The 14,956-nt window shown below is 40.8% G+C and overlaps 1 pseudogene; it reads right to left on the bottom strand.

Annotated features, from left to right (window-relative positions):
- Positions 1-13,824, bottom strand: part of LOC101645238 — a 25,397-nt pseudogene extending 11,573 nt beyond the window's left edge.
- Between the last annotated feature and the right edge of the window lie 1,132 nt (positions 13,825-14,956).

Genomic DNA, 14,956 nt, shown 5'->3' with positions numbered 1-14,956 from the left:
TGAAGGGAGATGTCGGACAGGGCAAGATATGACAAAATACCAATTTATAAACTATCAAGGGCTCATGAGGGAGCGGGGAACGGGGAGGGAGGGGAAAATGAGGACCTAATGTCGGGGGTTTAAGTGGAGAGAAAATGTTTTGAGAATGCACTTTACACAATTGATGTGTGTATGGATTGCGATAACAGTTGTATGAGCCCCTAATAAAATGCTTTAAAAAAAAAAAGAACGTAAGAGTTCTACCTCATACATTTTGTCATACAAATCTTCCTCATAGAGTTTGTTCCCCAGGAAAATCAACCTAACATATAAGTATAAAAGGAATCAGGAACGGCAAAAATGATGAAAAGGGTCTGTGATCACTCTGGAAACATTAGGAGTGACCGATTTGAATGACCAGCCAAGCAGGGGACATACTTGCCACTTACACTGCCTCAATCAGGAAGTCCTCAGGATCATGACCACATAATCCAGAGAAATGGTTCTGAAAGCTCATGTTCGATTTCATTCTTTCGTGTGTTGGCGAACTGACTCTTGGGGTTGATGGGGGTGGAGGTGGGTGGGAAGGAGGACTCTGTAGACTTAGCTGATTTCTGTGTTGTAAATATTCCTATTACTGCTGATTTCAAGTTAATTATTCTTTACACTCTCATTCTTCACATTCATAAATATTTCATAGCTGTCAGGAACCAGTAGAAACAGCTCCAGCACACCTTCGATTATGAACAACAAATTGTCCTCTGCCCTGTTTGAACCAAAAGTAAAATATACAGGCACAAAAGCTGACACAAGCCTTGGCTTGTTCTGTCATGAAAATCAGAAAAAGGTAATGATTAAATTAAGCAGTCAAACCTTCTGGATGACTTAGAATGCAATTAGAGAGACATGAACAATGTCTAGCAGGGACTAAAAGTTAAGAAGGCAGCCAGGTGACCAACTGAGACTACAGACACCAGGTGGTGGTGAAAACAGGTAAATAGTTCGTAGTCGTAGTAATGAAGTGGTGACAAGATGAAAATTCAAAGATACTCCAGGTGACACAGAAACAGAAAGAATAGCTGAGCTGTGTTCACATTAGTGCCATGGGGCAGAGAACTACCAACTTTGGGGTCATACCACCAGGATTAGCCACAAGAGTAACATTTAACCCAGACAACATTTTAGTGCTCTGCTTTCTGAGTGAATTGCCTACCTAGACATGACCCCTACCTTCCTTATTTTCACACGCATCTTTACAATCAAACCTTTGTTCTTTGAAGTGACCAAAGAGAATCTCTGTTGCTTGCAGGAATATGAACGTATTAATTCCAGGTCACCATGTGAGCAGTGCAGCCACAAGGCAGAACCAAATCCAGAGTGTGTGCAAAGATCATCTGTATTAGAAGCACGGCAGAAAAGAAGCACAGAAACTCAATAACTCAATAACAAAAAGAAAAAGGTGGAACTCTTTTTTTCTTAGATTCTAAATGTTCATTCACCTGCAAAATTAAGCCACTCCATATGTAGCCACCCCCTGAATATTAAATAGTGACAACAAAGATGGTGGAGGATTTGAGTGCCACGCCTGCACTCTATCACAAATATTTATTGAATGCCTATTTTTTGCCCCTTCACTGTGTTGGAATCTGGGAATACAATGTGAGCTAGAAGCAGGCCTAGATCTGCCATCATGGAAACTTCACTCTGGTTGTTGGTTGGTATGCGCCGAGTCAGTTCTGACTCCTGAGAAAACCAGCAACACTAGGAGTTTCTGACTCTAAATGACTCTGTAGGATAGCATGGAACTGTCCCTGTGGGTTTCAAAGACCCTAATCTTTAAGAGGGGAGAAAGCATTATCTTTCTCTCATGGAATGGTTGTGGTTTTGAACTCCTGGCCTTGAGGTTAGCAACCCATTGTTTAATTCACTACCCCACCAGAGCTCCTTTCTGCCCAACACTCATCATTCTCCCAACTGTTCCTATGTTAGAACCCCTTGTTGCAGCCACTGTGTCAGGCCATCCCATTGTCTTCTACTTTGTTGCTGTCCCTCTAGTTTACAAGAATGATGCTCTTTTCCCGGGACTAGACTCTCCTAATAACACAACCAAAGTATGAGAGATAAAGGCTTTATAACTTCACTTCACAGAACATTCTGGCTGTACCCTCACATTCTCCAAGATATACTCATATTTATTTGTTTTCTGGAAGTCGAAGACCCTTTCAATATTCCTTACCAACACCCTAATTCAAAAACACCAATTCTTCTCTGGTCTACCTTATTCATTGTCCAGCTTTCATATGCATACAAGGTGATTAAAAATGCCATGTCTGGGCTCAGGAGCACCTTAGTCCTCAAAGTAACATCTTTGCTCTTTAACAACTTTTTGGGGTTTTTTGCTCTTTAATAACTTTAAGAAATTTTTCTTGTGCGGCAGATTTGCCCAATGCAATATGTCATTGGATTGATTTGACTCCTGCTTCCTGACCACTGACTGTGGATGCAAGTAAACTTGGCAATGGCAATCTTTTCTCCATTTGTCATGATGTTGTTTACTGGTTTGGTTGTAAGAATTTTTCTATTCTTTACACTGAGTGATTGAGCCACAGTGAAAACGGCAATCTTTGATCTTCATCCGTCAGGATTTCAAGTCCTCTCAGCAAGTAACGTTGTATGATCTGCGTGTCACAGTTAGTTCATGGCCTTCCTCCAATCCTGATGACATGTTCTTCTTCATATAGTCCAGCTCCTTGGATTGTTTTACTCAGTGTACAAATTGGATAAATGTGGTGAAAGGGTACAGCCTTGATGCACGCCTGTTCTTATTTTAAAACTTGCAGCATCTCCTTATTCCCTTTGAATCAGTGCCTCTTCTTCTGTGCGCAGTCTCCCCCTGGCACGCAATCACGTGTTCTGGAATTCCCCTCCTTCACGATGTTATCTATGGTTATGATGTGCACAGTCGAGTGTATTTGCACAGTCAAAAAAACACAAGTAAACATCTTTCTGGTAGCCTCTATACTCAGCCAAGATTCATCTGGCTTCACAAATGACATCATTTAGTCCCAACCCCCTTCTGAACTCAGCTTGCATATTTGACAGCTCTCTGTCAATGTAAAGCAGCAACCATTTTTGAATGGTCGTCAGCAAATTTTATTCGCATTTGATATTAATGATCATGTTTTATAATGACAGATTATTTGGGGTCATTTCACTTTGGAGGGGGCACAAAGATGTATTTCTTCCAGTCTCTCCTCCAAATTTCTTGCCTAGACACACGCGTGAGTGTGTCCAGAACTATAACAGGTTTTTGACACATCTCAATTGCTATTCTGTTAATTCCTGGAGACTTGCTTTTTTCTAATGCCTTTAGTGAGTCTGCGACTTATTCCTTCAATATTGTAAGTTCCTGGTCACATGCTACCTCTTGAAATGGTTAAATGTTGACCATTTGTTTTTGGTTCAGTGATTCTGTATTCTTTCCATTCCCTTTAGATGCTTCCTGTATCATTCAATAGTTTGCTCACAGAATCTTTCAAAATTGAACATTGAGGCCTGGTTTTCTTTCTTCAGTATTTTTAGCTTGAAACCTGCTGAACATGTTCTTTATTTTTGGTTTTTTAATTCCAGGTGTTTGGTACATTTCATTATAATGCTTTGTTTTCTCGAGCTGCCCTTTCAAATATTCTGTTCATTTCTTTTACTTCATCATTTATTTTAGCTACTCTCTCTATATTTATACATATATAGAAAGATATTTGTTAAAGTCTGTAGTTGTCAGGCCTTACAAGTCCCAATTCCTTCAGTTTTATGTTCCACAATCCATAGGCCCAATGGAGAGGCTGTGAGGGTAAGGATATAGTAGGAATTCCATTTATAATCGTAAGGCAAAGCACAGCCTCTCTCTCTCATGAAACCTCATTGTTTAGGACCTTCAACTAACTGGATGAGGCCAACACGTATTATGGAGAGTAATCTTGATTTAAATATTCAACTGATTTAAATATGCTGTCGTTGTTGAAGATTCTGGCTCATAGTGCTTTACAGGACAGAGAAGAAACCCATAAGATTGCCTAGGCTGAGAGAAACGATGTACAAATGCGCTTTACACAATTGATGTGTGTATGGATTGGGATAACAGTTGTATGAGCCCCTAATAAAATGTTAAAAAAAAGAAAAAAATTTTAAAAATTAAAAAAAATTAAAAATAAAATAAAAAACAAAATGCTAAAAAAAAAAAAAAAAGATTGCCTAGGCTGAAATATCGAAGGGAACAGATCACCAGATTTTTTTTCCCTCCCAGAGTGCCTAGTGGGTTTGACTTTTCTGTCGATCTTTTGTTTATCTGTTGAATGCTTAACATTATGCCACAAGGTTTAGCTAAAGTGTCTCATAAACAGGAGCTCCTGAGTTCAAATCCCAGCAGTGCTGGGCTAGTCAAAATCATTTAAGTGCTAAACCCATTGAACTTCTTTCTGTGGAGTAGATTTCAACTTGCAGTGATCCTATAGGACCGAGTATAAGTGCTCCATAGGATTTCCAGGTCTATAATCTTTATGGAAGCAGACGTCCATGTCTTCTCTCTGTGAAGCAGATAGTGGGTTCAAAAGATCAACTTCTTTAGTCCAAGCTGAGTGATTAACCATTGTGCTCCAGAGCTCCTCACTTAAATGCTAATCATATGTAAGCACGCTCAAAGCAACATCTAGACTATTGTTTAACCAAACGAACAGACACCATAACCTGGCTACATTGATGTAAGGTATTTCACAATGGAAACAATCCTGACACAGACCTTTCCTGATTAAACCATAAAGTATTCCCTTGTTCCATTCACACAAGTGCCTCTTGATTCATGTATAGGCTTTGCATGAACATAATGAAGGGTTCTAGAATTCCCATGCTTCTCAATGACACCCATAGTTGGTTATGATCCACACAGTTGAATGCCTTTGCATAATCAATAAAACACAAGATAACAGTTTTCTGATATTCCCTCCTATTAGCCAATCTCCATCTAACATCAGCAATGATCTCTCTTGTTGCATATTTTCTCCTGAATCTTGCCTGAATTTCTGGCAGCTCCTTGTTGATGCATTGCTGCAACCATTGTTGAATGATCTTTAGCAAAATCTTACTTGTATGTGATATTAATGACAATATACAATTGGAGCATTCTGTTGGATCACCTTTCTTTGAAAGGTGCAAATATGGATCTCTTCTAGTTGGCTGGCCAGGTATCTGTCTCCCAAATTTCTTAACATAGACTAGTGGGTGCTTCCAGTGCTTCATCAACTTCTCGAGATATTTGAATTGGTATTCCATCAATTCTTGCAGCCTTATGTGTAGATTGAACTTCTTCCTTCAGTACCATGCGTTCTTGATCATATGCTATCCCTTGAATGGGTTCAATGTCAACTAGTTCTTTAGATGCAGTTACTCCGTGTACTCCTTCCATCATCTTTTAATGCTTGTTTCACTGTTCCATATTTCACCTATAGACTCCTTTAATATTTCAATCAAGGTTTCAGTTTTTCAGATTTATATATGCTGAGTGTGTCCTTCCTTTTTTTTTTTCTAACACCACGTCTTTGCACATTTCATTATAATACTTTGTCTTCTTGAGCTGTCTTTTGAAATTCCTCACAGCTGTTTTTGCTCCATCATTTTTGTCTACTTGTCTTAACTACTTTCCGATAAAGAGCAAGTTAGAGAGTCCCCTCTGGCATTCACCTTGATGTTTCTCTTTTGGATGGTATTTTGGTTTCTCCATATGTTATGTTCTTAATGTCACCCCACAGCTGATAATGTCTTCTTTCATTAGTGTGCAGTGAGTCAAATCTCTTCTTGAGATGTTCTCAGAAAACTTCAGGTGGCATTTGAAGGTGAGATGTTTGCTCTCTTTGACTGTTTTAATTTTTCTCAACTTTAACTTGGACTTACATATGAGTAATGTGATCTGTTTCACAATAAATCCTTGCCCTTCTTTAGAGTGATGATTTATATGTGCCGTTTATCCTGAGAGAGACTAACAAAATTAACTTAAATACAACTGTCAGACCAATCCGAATGATACATATGCATTATAAAAATTAAAGAAACAAACAACAACAACAAAAAGATGCAGAGAGCATCTGGGCTGAAAGTCAGTTTCTCCATTCCTCTCATAGGCCTTTAAGACCCACAGAGGGATGAGGGAAGAAAAACACAGTAGTGGGGACCAGGGTCCTAATCCACCCCAGGAAAGGAAGTGAGAATAGATCTCATTCTGGTGTGCCAAGCCTCAAGGGCAGTGTTCCTTCTCAGAGCAGCTCATTCCCAGAGATGACAGCAGGACAGGCCTCAGCTAGAGATGTGATGTCCCCTCCCAAATGACAGCGCCGAAGAGCCCTGAAGATACAGTCTTGGGAGAGTGGCTGGTCGGACACGCCCACATGGGGGCAAGCCGAGAGGAAAGTGCAACAGACCAGCAATGGGAGCAAAGCTTCCAAGTTGAAGTCTTTGATTCTAGACTTCCGATTGCAGACTTCTGACTGTGGGGACAGCACTTGACACCTCATTCGAACTGGTTGAAGGTTACTCACAAGGGGGCCACACAGAAAGTCTAAAGTTGCAGTGAGAGAGAGGGGTGTGGAGGTTTGGGAGGCACTTGACAGCTCCATCCCTGACTGCATGAACAGCAATAGGGACCTGTAGGATGCGTGCCTTTCAGACACAAAGGCTGGACTAAAAGGGTATAAGTGTTGGGTACCAGAATAAGTGGGTAAGTGGGTACCAGAATATGGCATCCTGAAAGAAATGGGATTGAGCAGAAATATTAGAACAGGTCCTACTCATTATTTAACAGAAAGATATTCATCTACTCTGGGTCAGGATACGAGTTAGACTTGGAACTATTTATATGGTCTTTCTCTTTTTTTTTTTCTCTCTCCTTTTTTGCTGTCTATATAAGATGGGCAGGATAAGTAACCCTACGGAGACAGTGAGGGAACCGATGGTTGGGGCGAGATGATGGTGGTAAGGGAGGGGAAGGAGATAAGATGAGTGGTGATCAAATAATGACAGGAACAGGGGAATAGAAAGGGTTATAAAATTAATGGTAAAGAGGGTGCAGCATTCCTGATCAGGATTGATCGATTGAAAAGTGTCTGAGAGGAATTTTTGAGAGGTAAATGATGGTAAGCATGATAGTAGGGCAGGAGGTCAAAAAAATAAAAATAGGAAAGAAGAAGAAAGCAAAAGTTTATATGTATAGGTATTTATATAGATATGTAAATATATAATTATATGAATATAAGTGTATTTGTCTATACATGTACATATATGTAAATACAACAAGGAAACTGATGGACTTTGGACCTCTACTAAAATCTCACCTAAGTACAAGAATGGTTTGTTATAATATTGTCGCACTGTATGATATTCACCTTCTCTACCCAATTATTGAAGACAAAATGGGTGCATAAGCAAATGTGGTGAAGAAAGCTGATGGTGGCCAGCTTTTAAAAAATATAGCATCTGAGGTCTTAAAGGCTGTGGTCAAGCAAGCAGCCATCAAGCAGGGAAGCAACAAAGCCCACATGGAAGAACCACAGCAGCCTGTGTGCTCATGAGGTATCAACAGGAAAAGGTATCAAACGGGAAGTTCAAAATCAAACAAATTGATATGAAGGGGTGTGGATGTAGTGGAGACCCAAAATTCACCTGCAAGACAATTGGACTGGCCCTCACAGAGGGGCTGCATGGGATGTAGGGGCCTGATGAATTCAGGGTGCAGTATAGCACTGATGAAACCCATAACTATGCTCTGGTTCTTTAATATTTCCTCCCCTTACTATTAAGGCTTATGTTTCACCTCATTAATACTGTTAGACCTGAGTATTTTCATTTGTATAATTAAGATCATTGGATGCAGGAATGCCAGCATGGATGACCATTCAGAAACAGCAACAGGAGTAATGATTCCTTGAGGACATGGGAAGCAGGGCGGGAGGGAAGAGCTGATAGCAATGATGACTGCATAACCCCACTTGAAGGGAGTGAGTCACAGAATTGTAGTTGAATGGATATATTGGATGGGATAACATACAGATATATATATCTATATATATAACAACAAGGGTTCTTGGGGCAAAGGGTGGGGAAGGGCTAAAGGGACACTGATATCAAAAAGCTCAAGAAGAAATAAAATGTTTTGAAATTGATTGTAGTAGCAATTGTGCAATGATGCTTGATCTGCTTGAATTATGGAATGTTATGACATCTATAAGAGCTTCCAATAAAACAATGAATTAAGAAACATTTGAGCATTTCTAATTTTTATACATAATTGTATCTATTTAGACCTTAAGATCACATTGCTAACATTCCAAAAATCAGAAATTTGTAAAATATAGGAGGAAACAGTATATTTAGGGGTATAGAAGATTCAGATATCAAATGAAATAAAATGTACATGATTTGAAAGCTCTGCTTCCTATGCAAAGTATTCTATCTATATAACAAACTAGCAAAGTGTAGTTTCCAAGTCACATCAACGGATTTTATCTTTCACATTTCAAATGAAATGTTGATAACTTAAAAACAAGAAATCGTGTTAAAAATGACAATATTCAAGGGTAACACATATCATCAGCATGTTTGTTTTAAAGCTACTAAATATCACAAGCTTATAATTTTCTTCTTTGTGATCCTGTGTTAGACAGGATTCTCTAGAGAAACAAAACTAGGACACTTATGATTTTAGATAGATAGATAGATAGATAGATAGATAGATAGATAGATAGATAGATAGATAGAAAGAAATATACAGCACGAAGGAATATAACAGCTCATTAGCCCACACAGCGGTACAAAGGGCTCAGTTCAACTCACTTCGGTGAAACAGTTAATATACTAGAAGTTCTTCAACTCATGAGGGCTACTGGGTCCAAGGTCCAGGAAGCAGACAGCTGAATCTTCCGTAGAGCAATGCAGGCAGTCTGGCCACAGGCAGCAAACAGCAGGGAGGGTCACCAACAGCCAGCCAGATAACCGGATCCAACAGTTTCAAGCTCAAGCAATGTATACACCATCAGTGTAGCAAAGCAGGTCTCAAAGGAAGCTCAAGCTCTAGCTACATGATCCACTAGTTGGGTGTCCCACAGGTAGTGTAGCTTGCAAGTTGAGGCAGAGAACTAGCTAAGGCAACTGCACACTAGTGCGATCATCAGAGAGCAAAAGAGAGAGAGATGGGAATCACCGAGCCATTTATCTCTTTGCCTTCCAATCAAACTGTGACCTTATTAATCCCACATGTTTTATTGGCCAGGTTGGCACAATAAACCTTACTATTACAGATCCCAAAATAGGCAGCATTTTTATTTCATGTACTCTATTCCTATGTATTTGAAGAGCATATGTTATCCATCTACCCCAAGAACACTGTCACCATACCAGTTGAAGGAGCCCAACTTGGCATTGCATTTTGGGCAAAGAAGCTGCCCATCCAATATTCCCAACATGGTGGGTTCCATCCACTGTACAGTTTCAATGAAGTAGGACATACACTAAGTTTGGCTCCTTGTTGTAAGCATGAAAGACGGAGTTGTTCTCTTGTGAGCAAAGGCTATCAGAACACTTCCTTCATTAAGATCCAAAATATTAGAACCTTGAAATAAGCAATGCCTGCACTTTCTATATTTGTAAAGAACCTCATCTTTTGATCTTTGTGAAATGGTGGTTGGATTGACAGCAAAGAATTCCTCAGGTAAATTCTGCATTCCTGGATTCTTCTCTGTAATCTTTTGTAAATGATACTGCTCAAATATTGCACCGGAGGTATCCAATTCATATCCTACTGCTTGGTATAATTTGTTGCCACTCAAACCTTGTCGTAAAGCTGAGTTCTTCTGAGTCTATTGTCAGTCCAGCAGTGAGGCCTGCCTCCTTGAGCTCCCCAGTTCTCACTGCCCCACCCAGGTAAACCCAGGCCACACTTCAGCATCTGCAGAACAGTGACTGCCTGGTTTGTGCCCCGGTTCCCAGGCTTGCAGTCATAACTCCAGTCTGGAGCCTCTAACAGCTGGCACCCAGAGGCCTGGCGAATGTGGGTGTCTTGCTTTCTTTTCGATTGAAGCTGTCTACATTTTGTTTTGGCAATGCTGTTGGGTTTTTCGTTTGTTTGTTTGTTTATTATTTTTGTTTTGTATGATATTCTGTATATTAAATCCAAGATAGGTAAATCTATAGAAACAGTAATTGGATAATTACCCAGAGGCATGACTGGGAAGGTTGGGGGGGAAGGGTGCATAGGGAGCGAACAACAAGGAATATGAGAAAGAAGAAAATGTTCTGAAACGGATTGTGGTGATGCTTGCACAACTTCTCTTAATATGATTGAACTATTAAACTGCATTATATGTAAATCATACGCCAATAAAAAAAAATTTTAAGTGGCAACTGAGGGGACCTGCTGGGATAGTTAAATGCAAGTTCAATTCACAAGTTCGTGGTGACTGTTTCCTAGGATTTCAAAGAGGCCATCTTGATAGATGCAATGGCGAAGAAAAGGCCAGGAAGTCATGGCACTGCCGGAAGTTTGTTTTTCTCCCAGTAAGGACAATGTACCTGTTCGTTGTCCTGGGTCGCAAGGGCTGTCCTCTGAGAATTTCATTGGGAAACTTTACTCTATGCACCCTGCAGCCCTGATATGGCTCCTTCAGACTTCTTTTTGTTCCAAGAATTCAAGGAACACCGAAAAGGAACGTGAATGAAATCTCTCAAGAATGACGAAACTGTCATTTTGACATGGTGTAATTCTAAGGGCGCAGAATTCCTCGTGGAAAGATTTCAAACCAAAGCCACCACCCTTGAGTCTATCCCATCTTATGGCAGCGCTTAGTCCAAACCCACGGTCAATGAGTTGATTGCAACTCAGCAACCTTTTGGATTTCTGAGGCTGGAAATCTTTACAAAAGCAGAGAACCTCATCTTTCTCCCAAGGAGCAGCTGGTGTGCTTAAATCACCAACCTTGAGGGTTAGGAGATCACCACTTATTTATTCGACGGCATCACCAGGCCTCCGTGAGGGGAGGGCTAAAGAGATGAAATCCACCCTTCAAAAGAACAGACCTAGATGGAAGCTAGGCAGAGAAGAAAAACTGCCTCCCGTTTTTTAATAGTTTTATTCGATAAAGGTTCCTTTGATTCTATAGTATAAGTTTTACTTACCCTCCTATGCTTCACCGATTTTGCTTCTCTAGAAAACCCAACCCAAGACAGGGTAGGTAGAAGAGAGGTGTAAGTAACTTCAGACTTTGCTCTCTACCCTGATAAATGTTCAGTGTCACCGAGTTGACCGAAGAAGTGGTGAGAATCTTGGGGTGTTAGAATCCAAACCTGGCAACCCGGTTGTACGTTGTTCCTCTTCTTTTCATGGGCGCCTGGCGCTGCAGCCTCAGTCTTCTTCATTGCTGCCTCGATCTGGAGATGAAAGGGAAGAAAATTCCCATCAGGCTCATAGATAATCTAGGCATTTTCTTGAGATATAATCAAGTGAATGAAATTCCTCAGCCAGGAACAATGTCGCTGCCCTTGAAAATGGCCAGACTGTATGTAATTCCTTAGTCTAACTGATCTGTCCTGGGAAGGTTTTGGCCATTCCAGGGAACTGAGAATTCAAAGATAACAAGAGCATAGCAAAGTCAAATCACACTAACACAAAACACAAGAACACCCCCATGGCTACCCTATTGATTCAGATTTACAGTAACCCTGTAACTTACCTACTGTATGTATATATATATTTCCTGTATGTAGTGTCTATGAATATTTCAGAGTGGATGTAACAACAGAAAAGAGACATGGGGGAGCTGTAAGAGGACAGAAAAGAGGAGATGGAAGAGGGTAAATAGGAAGATAAAGGGGGAACAGAAATAAAAGAGGAGGAGGTGAAGGAAGAGCAAAGTGGAAAAGCTTTGTGTGACTGCTAATGCAGAGCCCTAGTGGTCTACCACTGAGGTCTCTGGGGATCACCCAATTTCAGTCAGAAAGGAAGTTACGTAATCATTACCGCCCTTCTAGGACTGGGCCTTGTGGCTAAGTCAGAGAGACTGAGCTCCACAGTTGTCTGTCTACTGGCCAAGATTCTTTTGCTACTAAATAAATCCAATGCTTGCTCTCACTTGTTTTCCTACTAAATATTTTGATCCAGAGGTGGGTGTCTGCCAGATTCTTTCACCTTCTTTGTGAGGTGTTCTCCCGATACTGCAGCTCCTCCCAAGCCCGCCCTTCCCTAACCCTTCCCAGAGGAGAATCTCCATCGTTTCCTCTTCCTGTCCTATCCTTGCTGCTGCCATCTTTCTTGATGAATTGAGTCTCAAAAATGTCAACAGAGCTCTGGGATTGATCCCCTCTACTGTCTAGATTAAATAAGGTAAGGGAGACCATCACTATTCATGACCTCAGTTTTAAATATTACTCACAGGTAAAAATGGGAACATCCATACTTTTATCTTCTTACCTCTTTCATCCTCAGCGAATAAGGTGTCCTTCACGTTAGTCTGATAACTGCCATGTCAGCACTTCGAAACCACCAGCTGCTCCTGGGGGAAGTGGTGCTTTTGTCTCCTGTAAAGAGTTACAGTTTCCAAATCCCACAAGGGCAGTTCTAACCTGTCCTACAGGGTCACTGTGGGTCAGAATCAATTAGATTGCTGTGAATTCCGCGCCCCCCCCACCCCATTGTTAACAGATAACGCTTCCAAATTCCTTCAAGATCTCATTCAACTGTCTATTCTTTTTTCATTTAATTACTCATTTTTCATTCTAATTGGCTCCTCATTGGCATTAAAACAGTCGAGAATCTCTCTCAACCATGAAAAAAAAATAACCAACTTAGTATAACTCCCTACAATTTGTCTAGCAAGTTTCTCAAAGAACAGTTAGGATTTGCCTTCTGCTTCAGTTTGCATCCTGAATATTACCCATTATCTCCAATCTCAAATTTTGTGTGGATACAGAATCAATGCTTACGGAAGCAGCAGTCAAGAGATCAAAACATGGGTTGCATTAGGTAAGTCTGCTGCACAAGACCTCTTTAGAGGACTGAAAAGCAAAGCTGTTACTTTGAAGGCTAAGGTCTGCCTGGCCCAAACCATTTTATTTTCGATTGTCTCATATGCATGTGAAAAATGGACATTGAAGAAAGGTGCTCAAAAAAGAATCGGTGCATTAGAATTGTGGTGGGAGAGGAGAATATTGAAAGTACCAGGGACTGCTAAAATGACTAAGAAATCTGTCTTGGAAGAAGTACGGCCAGAGTGCTCCTTAGAGGTAAGGATGACAGGACTTTGACATACTTTGGATATGTTATCAGGAGAGACCAGTCCCTGGAGAAGGACATCGTGTTTGGTAAAGTACAGGTACAGCGAGGACAGGACGGCCCACAAAGAGATGGCTTGACACAGTAGCTGCAACAGTAGGCTGGGGCTAAGGCGCATGTGTGAGGCCATAGCAGGACCAGGCAGCTTTCCTCACTGGAATCTTCGCCTACGTGAGAAGTCAAAGGTGCTCGGCAGGAGGATGTGGTTTCAGAAGCATAGAGGGGCAGGGAAAACTAAGTAGATAATAAACATTTCAAAAACTGATGCAGCCTTTTTAGGGGGGAGGGCAGGGTAAGGAGCTACACACAGCAGTGCTAAGAACAGAGACTGAAAAAAAAAAAACCCAGAGAAGAAAGGATTGTGAGCTTGCTTGCTGATTAGAAGTGGAGGCTAACAGGACACCAAGCTTGAAAAGTACAATTTCAGTTTTACTTCCATACCCCCTTGCTCCCTATTTTATGGTCTTACTTGAAATGTTCATTTCGTGGAGAAACACCGTGACTCGCTGATGTCACGGTGCCCAAACCTTATCTGTCCACAGCACTGCCAGTGCAGCAGCAGCCAGTCCCTTGCCTGGCAGGAACCAGTGTTCTCTCTCTGAATGTTCCACGTGCCAACAAATGTACAAAGCCATCATGCACAGTCACCAAAAGTAATGCTGTTATTCTGGCTGCAAGATAAGCCCTTGAACGTTTTCAGAAAAAAAAACAACCCAAAAAGACATTATTAGTTGATCTTAGAAATATGGTTCTTTTTCTTTTTTTCCATCCAGGACTGCTAATATAAACATGAAAAATATTAGTGGTGGGTCGCTGATCTCTTGGCAGTTCTTTTTTGCATGAGTGTTTCAGCTTTATTCCACAAATTGACTACTGACTAATTGGCATTGCTTTCATGTTTGGCTAGGACATGTTCTTTTGGTAAAAGTAACTCAAGATCCTGTGGTGCTCTTGGAGTATTTGTCTTCTTCAGAATTCTGAGGACTGGACATAGATGAACGGGAACTTCTTTTCATCTAAATTTACTTTTAGACCACTGAACTTATGCAGTCACCATAAAAAGCTATTTCATATTAAAATACTATCCATTGACGACATCTTGTTTCCTTGAAAGATTGAGACTGCCTCTTCTACTGCGCTTGAAGTGGCTAAAGAGAACCAATGGTAAAATTAAGCAGCAAACCTGCTGGTCTAGGATCCTTCATTCCAAACCTGGCTCATGCCCAACTCTCAATTAGAATACAACAAAACCCTCATGTTTTACCCAGAATTTTATTTCTCCTGGCTTTATTCCTTGAACAAAATAACAGCGTGATTGCCAAACTCCATTTTTCTCCTGTTTCACAAGTACTTTACTGAAGTGAAACTATCTTCTTACGTCAGGAGTCTGCTACAGCTTTGTGTGTTCAGGAAGGAAGAACAGCCCCCCTCCCACCCAAGCCGATGAAGACTTGCTTACAAGTAGAAGAAATGCCGGGTTCTTACTAGGTATCCTGATCCTTGCCAAGGAACAATTGTACTTTTTCAGGCTCTAAATTTACAGAGGGAGTGGGGATCTTCTTCCAGGTAAACTAGAGGAAAGAAAAGGGAAGAAGCCAGGAAGGGGGGGGGGGG

Source organism: Echinops telfairi, unplaced genomic scaffold, assembly GCF_000313985.2.
Source record: "Echinops telfairi isolate 266 unplaced genomic scaffold, ASM31398v2 ScPeMD7_7469;HRSCAF=8507_0, whole genome shotgun sequence".
NCBI lineage: Eukaryota > Metazoa > Chordata > Mammalia > Afrosoricida > Tenrecidae > Echinops > Echinops telfairi.
Note: the sequence above shows the minus strand (reverse complement) of the source record. Positions and strands in the feature narration are given on the sequence as shown.